A 16,109-nucleotide genomic window follows, 5' to 3' on the forward strand; every position below is an offset into this window, starting at 1 on the left:
TATATGTATGTATATATGTATGTATATATACTACATATATATATATATATCATATATATGTATGTATATATACATACTATATATATATATATATATTATATATTATATACATATATATGTATGTATATATACATACATATATATATATATATATATATATATATATATATATATACACATATATTCATAGATAAATATATCATTATTCAGTTTTATATCAAGATTCTTGTCAATAGAAGAAGTTGGTTTCTAACCGAGATCCAACCCTTCTTCACTGGAATTTCACCAACATCAACAGGGTATTTTTGTATGTATGTATACATGCAGATTTGTGTGTTTTGTTTCATGTATATATTCTCATGCATATAGTTGCAAATCTAAACATTCTCATATTTACCTAAATGATAAACTTCTGGGAAGTTTTACAGATTTTTACAGTTCCAGTGATTGATTGGATTTCTAGTCTTCAAATAAAGCTTTCTCCTTTCTGGTTTCTCAAGATTGATATTTAGGCAGTGTGTTACATCATCATCATCGTCTAACGTCTGCTTTGCATGCTAGCATGGGTTGGACGATTTGACTGAGGGCTGGCGAACCAGATGGCTGCACCAGGCTCCAATCTGATCTGGCAGAGTTTCTACAGCCGGATGCCCTTCCTAATGCCAACCACTCCGAGAGTGAAGTGGGTGCTTTTACGTACCACCAGCACGAGGGCCAGCTAGGCGGTACTGGAACGATCACGCTCAAATGGTGTTTTTTACGTGCCACCTGCACAGGAGCCAGTCCAGCAGTACTGCCAACGACCTCACTCAAAAGTTTTTTCATGTGCCACCGACACAAGCGCCAGTAAGGCGACACTGGTAATGATCACACTCGAATGGTGCTTTTTACATTACATATGCCCTGATAATTATAGGTATATAGCTGAACTTGTAATCTGTATGTATATATGTATATACCTATGTATGTAATGTATGTATGCATATACGTATATGTGTGTTTATGTTTTTGTTATATCAATCTTGTCTAGGTTTCAAGGAAGATTGTCCATTTGACCTGACAACCAGTCCTAGACTATCCCCCTTAATTTATATCCATATGGATAGTAGAGAGTTTACAGCCCTCTACTGTCCCCTTAAATATTATGTGGCATGCAAAATTCTTGAAACTTTTGGGTGAAAAAGTGTATGCATTTCAAACTTTCAGCATCAGTCATTGTATTTAGTGTGGAACACTGATGAGGTAAAGTGCAAGATTGCGTAATGTTTCTTCAATGTTTATGCAACTATTATGGCATTTTGGTGAAACATGTGAATGCTCTATAAAGCATTGAATACCATACCTATTTTCATGATATGTATACATACACACACATATATATATATATGTTTGTGTGTATATACAAACATATACATATATATATCTGTATGTATATGCACATATACACATACATACACACACAGACATCTATATATTCACAGATACATGGCTAGTTTAGACACAAACATTCACACATGCAACACCGCCACTCACATTTCATACACAAGCATGCATGTACTCACACACACACATTTATATGTATTTATGTATATGTACACATACATGTGTACGTGTACACATTCATGCATGTACAAAAATTTGAAAGAATCTAAATAGCTCGATACTGATTCACTTCTTTCTTATTTCTTAAGTCTCCATTACTGGAAGATTCCACATGAAAAAAAAAAAAATCAAAATTGCATGCAGAATCCTTAGGGCACGATTTTTTTTCTTTTTTTCTCTAGGGTAGATGGGTATGTGTGTATAATACATGCTTACCATTCCCCACAAGGCAGCTTTGATACCAGAAGCATTGAACCCTTTGCTCATATTTAAATTTGAAACTATCTAGTGAAGAAATCCCTAAAATTCCATATGAAACCGAAAAAGAAAATAAATAACAATAAATGAATATATAAAATAAATAATTATTCAAATAAAAAAAGCTAAACCATGTTTTAAACCTTAGGGTTAAACAGTAATTTAATATAAGTTGCATACCTATAAATTTGTATAATTTTTTTTTTTTTTCTGCGTGAAGGCACTCCCTGGGTTCTCATATGTGTATAGTTAACCCCACCCAGGTGCTCAGAAGGTTTTCCCCACACATTTCTAAGTAGTTGCTCTTACCTGCAAGAAATAACAGCTAAATCTTTCTTGAATCTCACGTTACCAGTGTCTTGCAAAAATGGGATTCATTGGATGTTATAGTCCTAGATACGCTATGCCTGAAAAATAAGACAAATTGTCATGGTTTGAATCGCATTGATTATAATTCGGTTCAATTAAGGCTAACTTCTGGTTAAACAACAACAACAAAAACAACTTTATTTTGCTCTACTCAATGAAGAACCTGCTTTGTGGTTGATTGACTTGCTAGAAATAGCTGTTAAATCTCCCTCATATCACATCTTGTCGCTTTTCAAAAAGGGAAGGCTATGTTGCATAATATGCACAAAATAAGATAGGATGATAAGGTAAGGAATGGATTTACTCATCAGTCTGCTGTATCAGAATTACCCTTCATAAGTACAGCCATACAATAAAGTAAAGTGGAAATAGAAAATGAGAAGCAATGCATTGATGGTGCCTCCAAAAAACCCCATATTAAACAAGATGGTTTAACCCATTGGCATTCAGACTACTGTGTCAGAATTAACGATTATTTATCCGCTTAGAATTGTGAATTACACACACACATACGTGTATATATATGTACGTTTGTGTGTGTATATTTGCAAGGATGCCTGTGCACATATCTTTTGCTGGGGTACATTAATGGAGGATGCAAAACATCAATAGAAACCAAAATATAATTAAAAAATAATCATCTTATGCTTTTCAAGTGAAGTCCCTTGTGATATTTATTTTGCAACCAGTTACAAATACTCCCTTGACTGTCTTACAATAAAAAATGCTATGAACCAGTGATTGGCCTATTGGAAACCTGTCACTAATGATGCTATTGTTCCCCATTTGTGATATCAGATAATAAAGTGTACATGTGTATGCATGTGTGTGTGTGTGTGTGTGTGTGTGTGTGTGTGTGTGTGTGTGAGTGTATACATATTACTCTACTCTTTTTACTCTTTTACTTGTTTCAGTCATTTGACTGCGGCCATGCTGGAGCACCGCCTTTAGTCAAGCAACTCGACCCCGGGACTTATTGTTTGTAAGCCCAGTACTTATTCTATCGGTCTCTTTTTGCCGAACCGCTAAGTGACGGGGACGTAAACACACCAGCATCGGTTGTCAAGCTATGCTAGGGGAACAAACACAGACACACAAACACACACACATACATATATATATACATATATACGACAGGCTTCTTTCAGTTTCCGTCTACCAAATCCACTCGCAAGGCATTGGTCGGCCCGGGGCTATAGCAGAAGACACTTGCCCAAGATGCCACGCAGTGGGATTGAACCCAGAACCATGTGGTTGATAAGGAAGCTACTTACCACATAGCCACTCCTGCGCCTATATACATACATTCATACACATACACACATATAGTCTTAGAAATACATAGTAAGATACAGGATAAAACATCACACAATCATACAAGAAATGTTAAGAAAACCAATGCTGAAATACATTAGAAATATACATGAAATGTGTAGAAACACCATAATCAGGAATTTGGCATGGGCAGAAACACATAGTGAGAGGTAAGAGGTAAAAAAAAATGTGTGTAGGAAGATAAATTGATCTGTGTATACTCTTTACTCTTTTACTTGTTTCAGTCATTTGACTGTGGCCATGCTGGAGCACCACCTTTAATCGAGCAACTCGACCCCGGGACTTATTCTTTTGTAAGCCCAGTACTTATTCTATCGGTCTCTTTTGCCGAACCGCTAAGTAACGGGGACATGAACACACCAGCATCGGTTGTCAAGCAATGCTAGGGTGACAAACACAGATACACAAACACGCACATATATATATACATATATATGACGGGCTTCTTTCAGTTTCCGTCTACCAAATCCACTCACAAGGCATTAGTCGGCCCGGGGCTATAGCAGAAGATACTTGCCCAAGATGCCATGCAGTGGGACTGAACCCGGAACCATGTGGTTGGTAAGCAAGCTACTTACCACACAGCCACTCCTGCACCTATCTGAAGTAAAAAAAAAAAAATAATAAATAGAGAAGAAAAGAAAGTCAGCGGTGGTGCCCCAGCATGACCGCGGCCTTCGGGCTAAAACATTTTTAAGGATTTTAAGGATTTAAGAGAAAAACAAAGGATTTGGTCACAGCTGGGATATCTTTGATCTTAGGTCTGCTTGATCAAACTAACCTGGGGCTAAACAATAACATTGCTACCATTACCACCACCACCACCACCACCACCACCACCAACAACAACAACAACAACAACAATAACAACTACAGCGACTGTATCAATAATAACTACAACAACATGTCTTGCTTATGGAGTAGTGGTGTGACATTTATAAACGCGGAATGGGAAAGATGCGGGAATGGAAAGAAACAGAACTGGAGGTAAGATGTGACACGCCTGGATATGTTCTAAGTTTAGGGTGAGAAAAAGTACGTTATTTTACAGACTTTTTCGGGATTTTGTTTAGATCCTGATCTGCTTTGGGGCTGCAAATTTAAGAGCAAAGACATTTTAATCACGACTGTAGGCGCAGGAGTGGCTGTGTGGTAAGTAGCTTGCTAATCAACCACATGATTCCAGGTTCAGTCCCACTGCGTGGCATCTTGGGCAAGTGTCTTCTACTATAGCCCCGGGCCGACCAATGCCTTGTGAGTGGATTTGGTAGACGGAAACTGAAAGAAGCCTGTCGTATATATGTATATATATATATATATGTATGTGTGTGTGTATATGTTTGTATGTCTGTGTTTGTCCCCCTAGCATTGCTTGACAACCGATGCTGGTGTGTTTACGTCCCTGTCACTTAGCGGTTCGGCAAAGAGACAGATAGAATAAGTACTGGGCTTACAAAGAATAAGTCCCGGGGTCGAGTTGCTCGACTAAAGGCGGTGCTCCAGCATGGCCGCAGTCAAATGACTGAAACAAGTAAAAGAGTAAAAGAGAGAGAGTATCCCTACCTAGGTTTACATAGGCTAATGTGAGTGAGCTTCCTTTTACAAGACAATAATGCATGACTTGCATAGATATTGCTGCTATTTCTAGCTGGTTGAACAACCATATGGGTGTTCCCTTGTTGGTGTTTCCTGGATAAAGGTTAATTTCTCGTTTACTTATTATGTAAAGGCACATGGTTTAGTATTCAGTTCCTGGTTTTAAGGTCTTGAGTTCAATTCCTGGCAATTCCTGTCCTTGAGCAAGACACTTTACTGAGGTATTTCACTTTGCTCCAGTCCACTCAGATGGCAAAAATGATTTATGAATTGTACTTGTATTTTAAAGAGCCAGCCTTGTCACCTTCTCTTTACTCTTTTACTCTTTTACTTGTTTCAGTCATTTGACTGCGGCCATGCTGGAGCACCGCCTTTAGTCGAGTAAATCGACCCCATGACTTATTCTTTGTAAGCCCAGTACTTATTCTATTGGTCTCTTTTGCCGAACCGCTAAGTAACGGGGACGTAAACACACCAGCATCGGTTGTCAAGCAATGTTGGGGGTGACAAACACAGACACACAAACACACAAATATACATATATATATACATATATATGACGGGCTTCTTTCAGTTTCCGTCTACCAAATCCACTCACAAGGCTTTAGTTGGCCCGAGGCTATAGTAGAAGACACTTGCCCAAGGTGCCACGCAGTGGGACTGAACCCGGAACCATGTGGTTAGTTAGCAAGCTACTTACCACACAGCCACTCCTGCGCCTATTCTGTGTCACATTAAATCACCCTGAGAACTACGTTAAGAGTACACATATTTGTGGACTGCTCAGTCTCTTGCAAGTTAATTTCACACAGAGTATGTTCCACTAATTGGATGAACTGGAATCTTTGACATTGTAACTGGTAGAGTACCGGTTGTAGTAGTAACAGACTTACTGTGACGTGGATGAGAAACAATTCTTCAGGACAGAAACCCGTTAGCATTTAAACTGATTATATCAGGCCTAGATGCTCTACCTGTTCTACAGGGGTTGGACAAAATAATGGAAACATCTAGCAACATAGCATTATAATTTTGAAATATCTATAAAACCATCAAAAGCTTGTTTATTTGAATGTGCTTTGATTTGTTATTAGTGTTGCTTAATATGTTTTGTTAAAATTGCTGTTTCTTTTCAGATATTATCAGAAAAAGGTAATTAAAATTCATTAAAATGACAGATTTATCAGACTTTCAAAGAGGTCAAATTGTTGGTGTTTGTATGGCAGGCACTAGCATAATGAAAACAGCCAAAATGTTTGGTGTATCAAGAAGTACTATCTCGAAAGTAATGACAGCCTTTGAGAAAGTGGGAAAAACCTCCCCATCGAAACAAAACTCTGGATGGTAACCAAAACTTTCAGTTGGTGAAGAACCAAAGCACAATAAACTAGTTTTAAGAACTGGAGGTTGGTCAATGTGGAATGAGACAGTTGGGTATGGATATTTAAATGTTGATGATTTTGGCATGGCTGACTGAACTTGTTTTGATGACAGTGCAACAATACAATTTGGCACTAGAGGCAAACACTCAAATATCCTTGTTGCTTATTTGGATTATAATCACCCCATTTGATTTATATTGATAATACCATACAAAATTCTGGTGCCTTTAACTTAAGTACCATATTCATCTGAATCTAATTTTGCTCTACATATACATATATGCATGTTGTACATGTATATATAAGTATATATGTATATACATAAATATATACATATATATTTGTATATATGCATACATACAAACATACACACACTCACACACATGTATATATATATGTATGTGTGTGTATATATATATATATGTATAGATATAGATATATATATCTTTATATATATATATATATATATATATATATATATATATATATATCTAAATATATCTATATATATATAGATAGATAGATAGATAGATAGATAGATATACATACATATATATGTATGTGTGTGTGTGTGTGTGTATATATATTTATATATATATATATATATATATATACTTTCTTTTAAGATGGCATTGAGCTATTTAAAGCAATTGATTGCGAGAATGGAAGAATCTTTTTATATTGGTATATCAGGTAAATTATACATCTAGAGGAACACATTTGTGTGCTTTGTACTGAAAGAATAATGAATCTACAATTTTACAAATTCATAGACATGAAACTTACATATAAAGTTACCATTTTGATTTTAAGGCTTAACCCTTTAGCATTCAAAGTAGTCATATTGAACCTGGATATTCTTTCTTTATGTTCGTACCAGCCAGATCCATCCTCTTGCACCTACCCTGCAATATCATCCCTAATGTAAAGAGTTACATGAAGGAAATTTCATAGATTTGAGATAATGCATGACTAATCCAAAACAATTTGAATAAATAAATCTTACATTTCAGAGATTAATCTGATTACTAGAGGATTAAAAACATTTGTTTTTCATATAGGTTTTTAGAGATTTTGTTAGCAAGCAAATTCAGGTTTGAATGACAGTGAGGGGGTTCCATATCCCTGGTGTAGAGACTTCAGTTTATTAACCACTGAAGGATGAAAAACAAAATTGACCTCAGCAGGATTTGAACTCAGAATGTAAAGAATCTAAAGATTCACTTATTTCACTAACCTTGCTGTTTCTACTTCTGCCACAACACTAGAAAGTTTTAGTTAATATCATCGATCCCCAGTATTGATTGGTACTTTATTTTATCAACCTTGGAGGGATGAAAGGCTGAGCTGACTTTGATGGGATTTGAACTCAGACCATAGTATAACAAACCAGCTGGAATACTACAAGACATTCTTTTCTATTGCTCTAACAATTATGCCTATTTACCACACTCAGAGTGAAGTATTGTGTTAGTAGCACACCTTTAATATGGCGTCTGGTTGAAAAGAGTTGTATAACAACTTCACCGATTTTAAAATGGTTGTGTGATTCGCCCTTGATTAGAAAGGAAAACAATAAAGTATTCTACACTGACAAAATGAAATAATTAATGATGGTTAATGATCAGCTAGAATACAGAATGGAAGACAAAAGAACATGATCTGAGAGAATGAGAAAGAAGAGATCTTCAGAAAATAGTTTTTCAAATAGCAGTATTTGCTGGAGGGAGGATGTATTGTATAATGTGAAAGGATAGATAATATCAGTAACTGCAGCATTTGTGGTGGGCATGGCAACATAAGTGTGTATTTCTTTAGAGGGTAGGTGCAGAGTCTGACTGTCTCTATGTACAGAGAAGCTTTCTTTGAAATACTGTCATATAGCGTTATATCTGTGCAAATGTAAAATCAGTAGCATTCTCTCACACGAGAATAATTGTCCCGAGTGGTCTAATTTAACATGCATACAGTAACAGACATTAGTAAGGATGCCAATTGTTCCCAGGTTCAAAGGAAATTTTTTTTTTTCTTTTGCTTTTATTTCGAAGAAACTTTTACCATAACAGCAGAGTTGCATTCACTGTAATGTCAGCCATTTTGATATGGAATAGATTCGGCAATTATTGACTGGAACTAGAATTATTTGACATTTCTTTCGAAATCATACTTCAGTTTATTTTCCATTGGTCAATCAAAGTGGTCATAGAAAATTGCTAACCCAAATTCAGTATGACATCTTTATTTGATTACCAAATTTGAATGATATTTTAAACCAATCTTCATAATATGGAATTGAAAAGTTAACCATATTTGCTCTGATCCTAAAACCCTTACTTGGCATTGCTCTTTCAGTAGAGAACATCTATTAAGTTTCCAGGCCATCTTGACTCGTTACTGGATGCATAAAACTAATTTTCAAAATGGTTGGCTCTGCAGTAAGTATATGAATATTTGAAAACATTAAAAAATAACCATCTTATTATTAGTATTATTATTATTATTATTATTATTATCATTATCTTTATTATTATTATTATATTATTATTATTATTATTATTATTATTATTATTATTATTATTATTATTACTGAATGGTCATTATAACATTGCTTCAGTTATAGACAATTCAGTTTTCTCACAAGTCATTATGACATTTGAATTAAGTCAATTAAGTTCAACAATTCATATTGATTATATTTTATCTTATTTGTGTATTAATGCTCCTTACACACCTCAGTCATATAAAAAGGTCACGTTGACCTTAACTCTATGCAAATACAGTTTAAGTCGGTATAGTCACTTACCAGGTCATAATGCTCTTACTATATACGTTAATGTTCAAGAATGTCACGTTGACCTTACTTATATATTGATTTTTCTTTGTCTATGCGAAAAGACCCCAAATTTATAGGAGAATACAAATAAGGTGTTGTAACATTCATGTATTTTCCAAAGAGCATTAGTGGTATAAATAAAGGTGAAATAACATTAACTAAGACCTGCAATCAAGTTATATGCTTTGCTCACCCAGAAGCTTAGATTTTACTTCATATGTTACGCTGACCTTCATGGTATATTTATAACTAAAAGCAGAATATTTGCATGTTATTACTGTTTCCTACCCACGTTACCCCAGTAACGTAATTTGAATTGTTCTCAACAACAGTTTCTTCTATATGTCCCTATACTTTCCTCATAAATTATGAAGCATAACTTTCTAAAATCAAATTTTTTTTCATCTTACCTTTGACTCCCATTTCAAAGCCAGTTTTTATTTATTCACAAACTCAGCATGAGTCACTCACTCTTGTCCTGTTCACAGGTCAATACAGATGTTTATCTTTTATATATTAACCATCCAATATCCCGCTGCTTTTATAGGCTTTTTTTTTCCCCGTTTTTTTTTCTTTTTTAGGTTCATTCTGTCATCACAACAAATAAAGGTTGTCTAATCTTTCAATTTCATACCTGTGTAGCCCTATTACCAAACAACAATCAGCACATGTAAAAGCTAGTAGTGTTTGTATACTAGTACTTCAACTAATGCAAAATGTAGGTGGTGAATTAGTTGAGTCACTGAGGTGAGTCAAAAGTTTCGTAATATTTGCATACATGCTAATTTGCAGCATGCATGTCATGTGACTGAAGCAGTTCAAGCCATAGAAGTTACCCGCTGAAATTGGTAGTGTCGTAGTAGTTGGTGCACTGACTCACGGTGCCTTGCTTTGTTTCTGCATGTAATTTTCAAAGCCACACGTGCAATGTAATCTAATTCAGGAACTCATGTTTTATTAGTTTGAACTGGGCCAATAACACTGCAGAAACAAACATGAAATATCTGTGTGCAAACGGTGAAGGTTCAGTTGATCTGAGAAAAGTAACCAGATGATTCAAAAAATTTCACTTGAATTGCAAGAACCTCCACAATCAGGTATGGCCAATAAGGCCTAAAACTGTGGATTCTGAGGCCATGCTCCAAACCATAGAGAAAAAATCCAGCAAGTAGTACTTGGAAAGTATCAGGTGAGCTCAGTATCTTGTGACTGTATGCTATTTTGTGGCAAAAATACCCAGCATTGGCTAACAGAAACCAAGCTGTTCTGTAACAAAACGACATAAAACCTTGATTGATTTGGAATAAATTCCAAGAGCTTGAAGAAATTGAACTGATGCCATGCCCAGTATATATTCTGGACCCAGCTCCCTCGGATTATTATTTGTTCTAATCCATGACTTATTTCCTGCACTCACAATATTTTATCAACCAAGAGGAGGTGGAAGCTACAGTGGAGAAGTTCTTTGTCTTGAAGGACAAGAATTTGTATGAGCGTGGGGTCAAAGAACAGGCAGAGATGACCTCTACTTTGAATGCCAAGCTGCTTTCATTGTACTTTCACAAATAAAGCAAATAAATTACCAAAATGTTGCAAAACTTTGACTCAATGCAATAGCGGGTCAGATAAGATGCTTTGTGGTATTTGTTCCAAATCCCTCTGTTCTGCATTCAAATCTAGCCAAAACCATTTTTGCCTATCATTTATTCAAGATTAATAAAGAATGTATGAATTCAAGATAGGAAATTTACAGAACTAAAAAAAATATTGGAGTTGTTACTTTGCTTTAGCTGTTCCTGCTCTTTTGCATTTTGAGTTCAAATCCTGGCTTTAGACTTAACCCATTACCTGGTTTAACGTCACCAGCTGGCACATTGGGTATACCTTTCTCCTTCCCTCCCTCCCACAAATCTCAGAAGCTCTGTGAAAGCATCATGGGTACTGCCTCTTCTGAAGGGGAAAGAGAAAGGAAAAGTAGAAAAAATATTTTTAAAATGACTATTTTGATTAAGCCATATTCCAGGAGCATTCTGGAAATAATACGATGGCTAGCATGTCGTAAGCTCATTATATTATTAACAAATCTCTCTCTTCTGTTCTGTCCCAACTAACAATAATTTCAGTAAATGATATAAGACAAAACAAGAATATCATAACTCTGTGAGTCTGAAAATAGTCCTGCTTCTGAATAAGGCCAAATGGAAGAATTAAAGATAAACAAAAGAAATGAATAATGATTATTAGGAGTATTGAAACATCAGAAATGAAGCGGAACCTCAAAATATTAAGTAATATCTATTTGAAAAGCAAAAGTATTTGAACAACTCTTTGTAGTACCTGACATCAAATGATGGGTTTCTATTTTAGGGCCCAATTTTTTTTCTTTTACCTTTGTTGTATCTCAAAACATGAAGTAATATCTGTTTGAGGTACGAACGAATTGGAAAATTAAATTATGCAACACTTCATACCAGTAAAGAGGCTAGTAAATATTTTTCTACAGTGGTACTTTGAAGAACAAAAGTAGATGAACATCTCAGTGGAACAATTGGTGGCAGGGTCTTCACTCAGGGGCTAGAAAATATTTTTGTGCCTTGAAGAACAAAGGTATGGGAATATCTCTATGGAACATTTCACACTACTCTGATGGATGGGTTTCAGTCTCAGGGCCATAAAATACCTCTTACTGCAGTGGCACCTCAGAACATAAATGAGGTAAATTTTATGCCCAAGTATTGAAATAAATATCAATATTAGAAGGCTTTAGCTGTGATAATTAATGGATATAAGAATGTAAACACATTTGTTCTATGCTTCTGATGTGTGGGAAAATGTTGAGGAACTTCTCATCTAGGACTGTTTCACAATTTGATGATCACTCCTCAGAGAAGACATACTCAACCTCCTTCCACATTTGATAGAATAGAGTGTTCACCTTCTATATTAAGTACTCAGCAATTAAGCTATTACCATTTTGGTTTCATCATTTCGGGGTTGATTAAATAAGTACCAGTTATGCACTGGGGTCGATATAATCGACTTAATCCATTTGTCTGTCCTTGTTTGTCCTCTCTGTGTTTAGCCCCTTGTGGGTAGTAAAAAAATAGGTTAACTTAATTTGCATATTTGTACTTTAGACTGGTTTATCATTAAGCAGTCAAGCTATATACTTTAAGCACAATATGGGGTTATGAGGGAGGGGTGACGATGAAGGGGGAAGGAGAAGGTGGGTAGGAGTGAAGAGAAGAGAGAAGGAGAGTAGGAGTGAAAAGAAGAAGTAGGAGTAGGAGCAAGAGAGGAGAGGTGGTGGGAGGAAGTAGGTGTGAGGGGGAGAGAGGCGAGAGGAGGAGGTTAGATGATGAGGGGAGGAGAGGTGAGCCCATGTGGTGCAAAGGAGTGAAGAGAGAAGATTAATCCCTGTTCAAGGTGCAAATGGGAGTCCAGATGGCCCCTGTGCAACACCAATCCAAACACAGACAGGTGGTATTGCAAAGAGTGACCGGTAGAGCAGAAATGGCACGAGACCAGGGTGTCATTGCTCAGTCAGATGTCTCGGAGGTGTTCCGTAAACCTGTCAGCCAAGTAGTGTCCCATTTGCCCAGTGTATAAAGAAGGGCAAAGAGAGCAGGAGATGCAGTAGATGACATTGGTAGAATTGCAAGTGAAGGAGTTGGTGATGTGATAGGGTCAATGATGGGTGCCGGTGAGGAGGATGGTGTTGGAGAGGTAAGGGCAAGTGTGACAGCTTGGGTGGGAGAAGGGAAACAAGCTGTGGACCAAGAGGTCTTGTAGGTTGTGGGCTCATTTGAAGGAGGGGAGGTGTTGGTTAGGGAAGATATGCGAAGTGGAGGGGTCAGACTTGAGTCGCCGGAAGGCTCGGAGAATGGTGCATTGGAGAGGTAGGGTGGTAAGTGATGGAGAGGCAGGAGACAGTGGGGTGGGTTCGAGGGGAGAGAGCAGATGCACGGTCCATAGAACGTGCTCTGGCAAGGGCAGTGTGGATAGGGGTCAGGGGATATCCATGTAGGATGAGGTGACGAGTCATGAGTTGAGACTGAGTTTCAAAGTCATGGTCGTCACTACAGAGCCTGCGTAGACAGAGGAATTGGGGATAGGGGATGGAAAGCTTGGTGTGGTTAGGGTGGGAGAAGAAGTTGAAGTATGAGTGTGAGTCTGTGTGTTTGTAGTAGATGGAGGTAGTGAGAGTGGAGTGATGGATGCTGACCGAAATGTCAAGAAAGGAGACAGAGGTGTCATATATATATATGTATACATATGAGCTTTTCACAGAATTTCCTTTCATCAAATTCATTCTGGAAGGTCACTAGGCCTGAGAAAACAAAAAGCAACAAAAAAAAATGGAAAAGGATGGGCACTGACACACTTGATGTTACCATTGTGCTAATGATCAGACTCATTCCGTTTTTAATTAATTAACATTTTTGTGTTATCTCTCCTGACTTCTGTTTTTTTTTTTTTTTTTTTTTTTTTGACAAGTGTTAGTTCGTTAGTCATTTATTCCCTGCAATCACATCTATTGTTTAATTAATTAAAATTTTTTTTTTTGCTTATCTACATCGAGTACATTAGCACCCACTTTGCTAATATATTTCCATGCAGCAGGTATCCCTGGGAATTTCTCCCCACCTATTCCTCCACTCATTCATTCCATTAGTTTGTAGGCTGACATTTGATTATGTTGCATGGAAGAGAGACAGGACAAAGAGAAATCTTTCTGCTTTTGTGTTGTAGTCAGATTGCTGTCTACCATGGCTTAATGCTGTTGCTGTCAATGCACAAAACAGACGAGAGAGAGAGAGAGAGAGAGAGAGAGAGAGAACGAATTTCCTTTTGTCATGATGATGTAATAAACTAATGAGACGGTATCAAAACAGTACAGAAACAGCATATCTACTGCTGATCCCCTACAGGGGTCAGTGAACTTTATAAAATGTGATGAACATTTTCTTTATGTCCCTAGTAAACATAATTAATATCGGTTTTCTTCTGCTTTTATTTATTTATTTTTTTTTTTTTTCATTTTATAAAATGAAAACAATGCTATGTTGAAGGTAACTCCGAGGGAATTTTCAAAAGTCAATAATTTAAATTGCCTAATCATCAGAGAAGAATTTTCAAAAAAAAAAAATTATATTGTTTTTTTCATTTATTCTGAACTCTGGTATATATGTTTAGACTATATTTTGCTAAGGAGATTTAATAAAACCGAAATATGTCGAAGGTTGTCACTGTAAATGAACCTCTGCCTATTTCAACAATGGGGATTTGGTTGCCTGTTTAACTGAATAACTTGCCTATTGGTCTATGGTCTATCCATAGCACTTATTCAGCATTACCTGACACCTTTGGGTCTCACTGACATCATTACCTCTAATAACTTATATATATATATATATATATATTATATATATATATGATATATATGTATAGGAAATGTATATATATATATATATCACCGTGATCACCGTGACCGACCGCTATCAGATGTAGTTACACATCGCTGGTCACAATGCGTTCGCATTGTTTTAGCCTTTGAATGACGCCACCCCGCTGGCTAAGCGAGCAGGCCAACAGAAGAAGAAAGAGTGAGAGAAAGTTGTGGTGAGAGAGTACAGCAGGGATCATCACCCCTGCCGGAGCCTTGTGGAGCTTTTAGGTGTTTTTGCTCAATAAACACTCACAACGCCCAGTCTAGGAATCGAAACCGCAATCCTACGACCGCAAGTCCGCTGCCCTAACCACTAGGCCATTGCGCCTCCACACACACACACACACACACACACATATATATATATATATATCACCGTGATCACCGTGACGACCGCTATCAGATGTAGTTACACATCGCTGGTCACAATGCGTTCGCATTGTTTTAGCCTTTGAATGACGCCACCCCGCTGGCTAAGCGAGCAGGCCAACAGAAGAAAGAGTGAGAGAAAGTTGTGGTGAGAGAGTACAGCAGGGATCATCACCCCCTGCCGGAGCCTTGTGGAGCTTTTAGGTGTTTTTGCTCAATAAACACTCACAACGCCCAGTCTAGGAATCGAAACCGCAATCCTACGACCGCAAGTCCGCTGCCCTAACCACTAGGCCATTGCGCCTCCACACACACACACACACACACATATATATATATATATATATATATACAATATGGAGATAATATATATATGTATGTATGTGTGAATATATATGTGTGTGTGTGTGTATTCTGAGTATTCTGCTGACACATTTACTCTTAGTATAATCCTTCCATCCCCCTATTCCTGGGATAAAGGCTACAATCCATCCCTCTTTAACTGGAAGAGACATGGGGGTAGAATCTTCATGCACTTCCTCCAAAGGGTCCTATCAGAAGCAACAACCACCACTAGACATTTTTGGCTGGATTGCCAAGCATCACCATCTTAAACCATTGATATTATTCAACCATCTCATTTTTGTTCTAATTACCAGTTCTCCTACCACCACGTGGTTTGGCTTGAAGAATCCATCGTGCGATTTTTTTCATGTGTCATCCCAATCACATGACTGTGGTTCCAGAGATGTGATCTCTCGTTGCAGGGACATAGCGGCTCAAACTGGAAAGAGGTCATGACCTCTAAGCAGTGTATACTGTCAAGTAACATTACTCCTAAACTCCCTCAGTTCCTATGGTTAAAAGTCACTTATCCAGGATACAGCACAGTGTGATTGAACCAAGGATCTCATGA

The 16,109-nt window shown here is 37.0% G+C and overlaps 1 protein-coding gene across 1 annotated transcript in view; it reads right to left on the minus strand.

The window, feature by feature from the left end:
• Nucleotides 1-16,109, minus strand: part of LOC115218978 (protocadherin beta-2) — a 305,255-nt gene that overhangs the window by 208,771 nt on the left and 80,375 nt on the right. The window contains exon 2 of the mRNA XM_029789018.2: nt 2,170-2,267. The gene's annotated coding sequence lies outside the window, so the exon portion shown is untranslated. The remainder of the gene's footprint in view (nt 1-2,169; nt 2,268-16,109) is intronic.

This window comes from Octopus sinensis, linkage group LG14 (genome assembly GCF_006345805.1).
Source record: "Octopus sinensis linkage group LG14, ASM634580v1, whole genome shotgun sequence".
NCBI classification, from domain to species: Eukaryota; Metazoa; Mollusca; class Cephalopoda; order Octopoda; family Octopodidae; genus Octopus; species Octopus sinensis.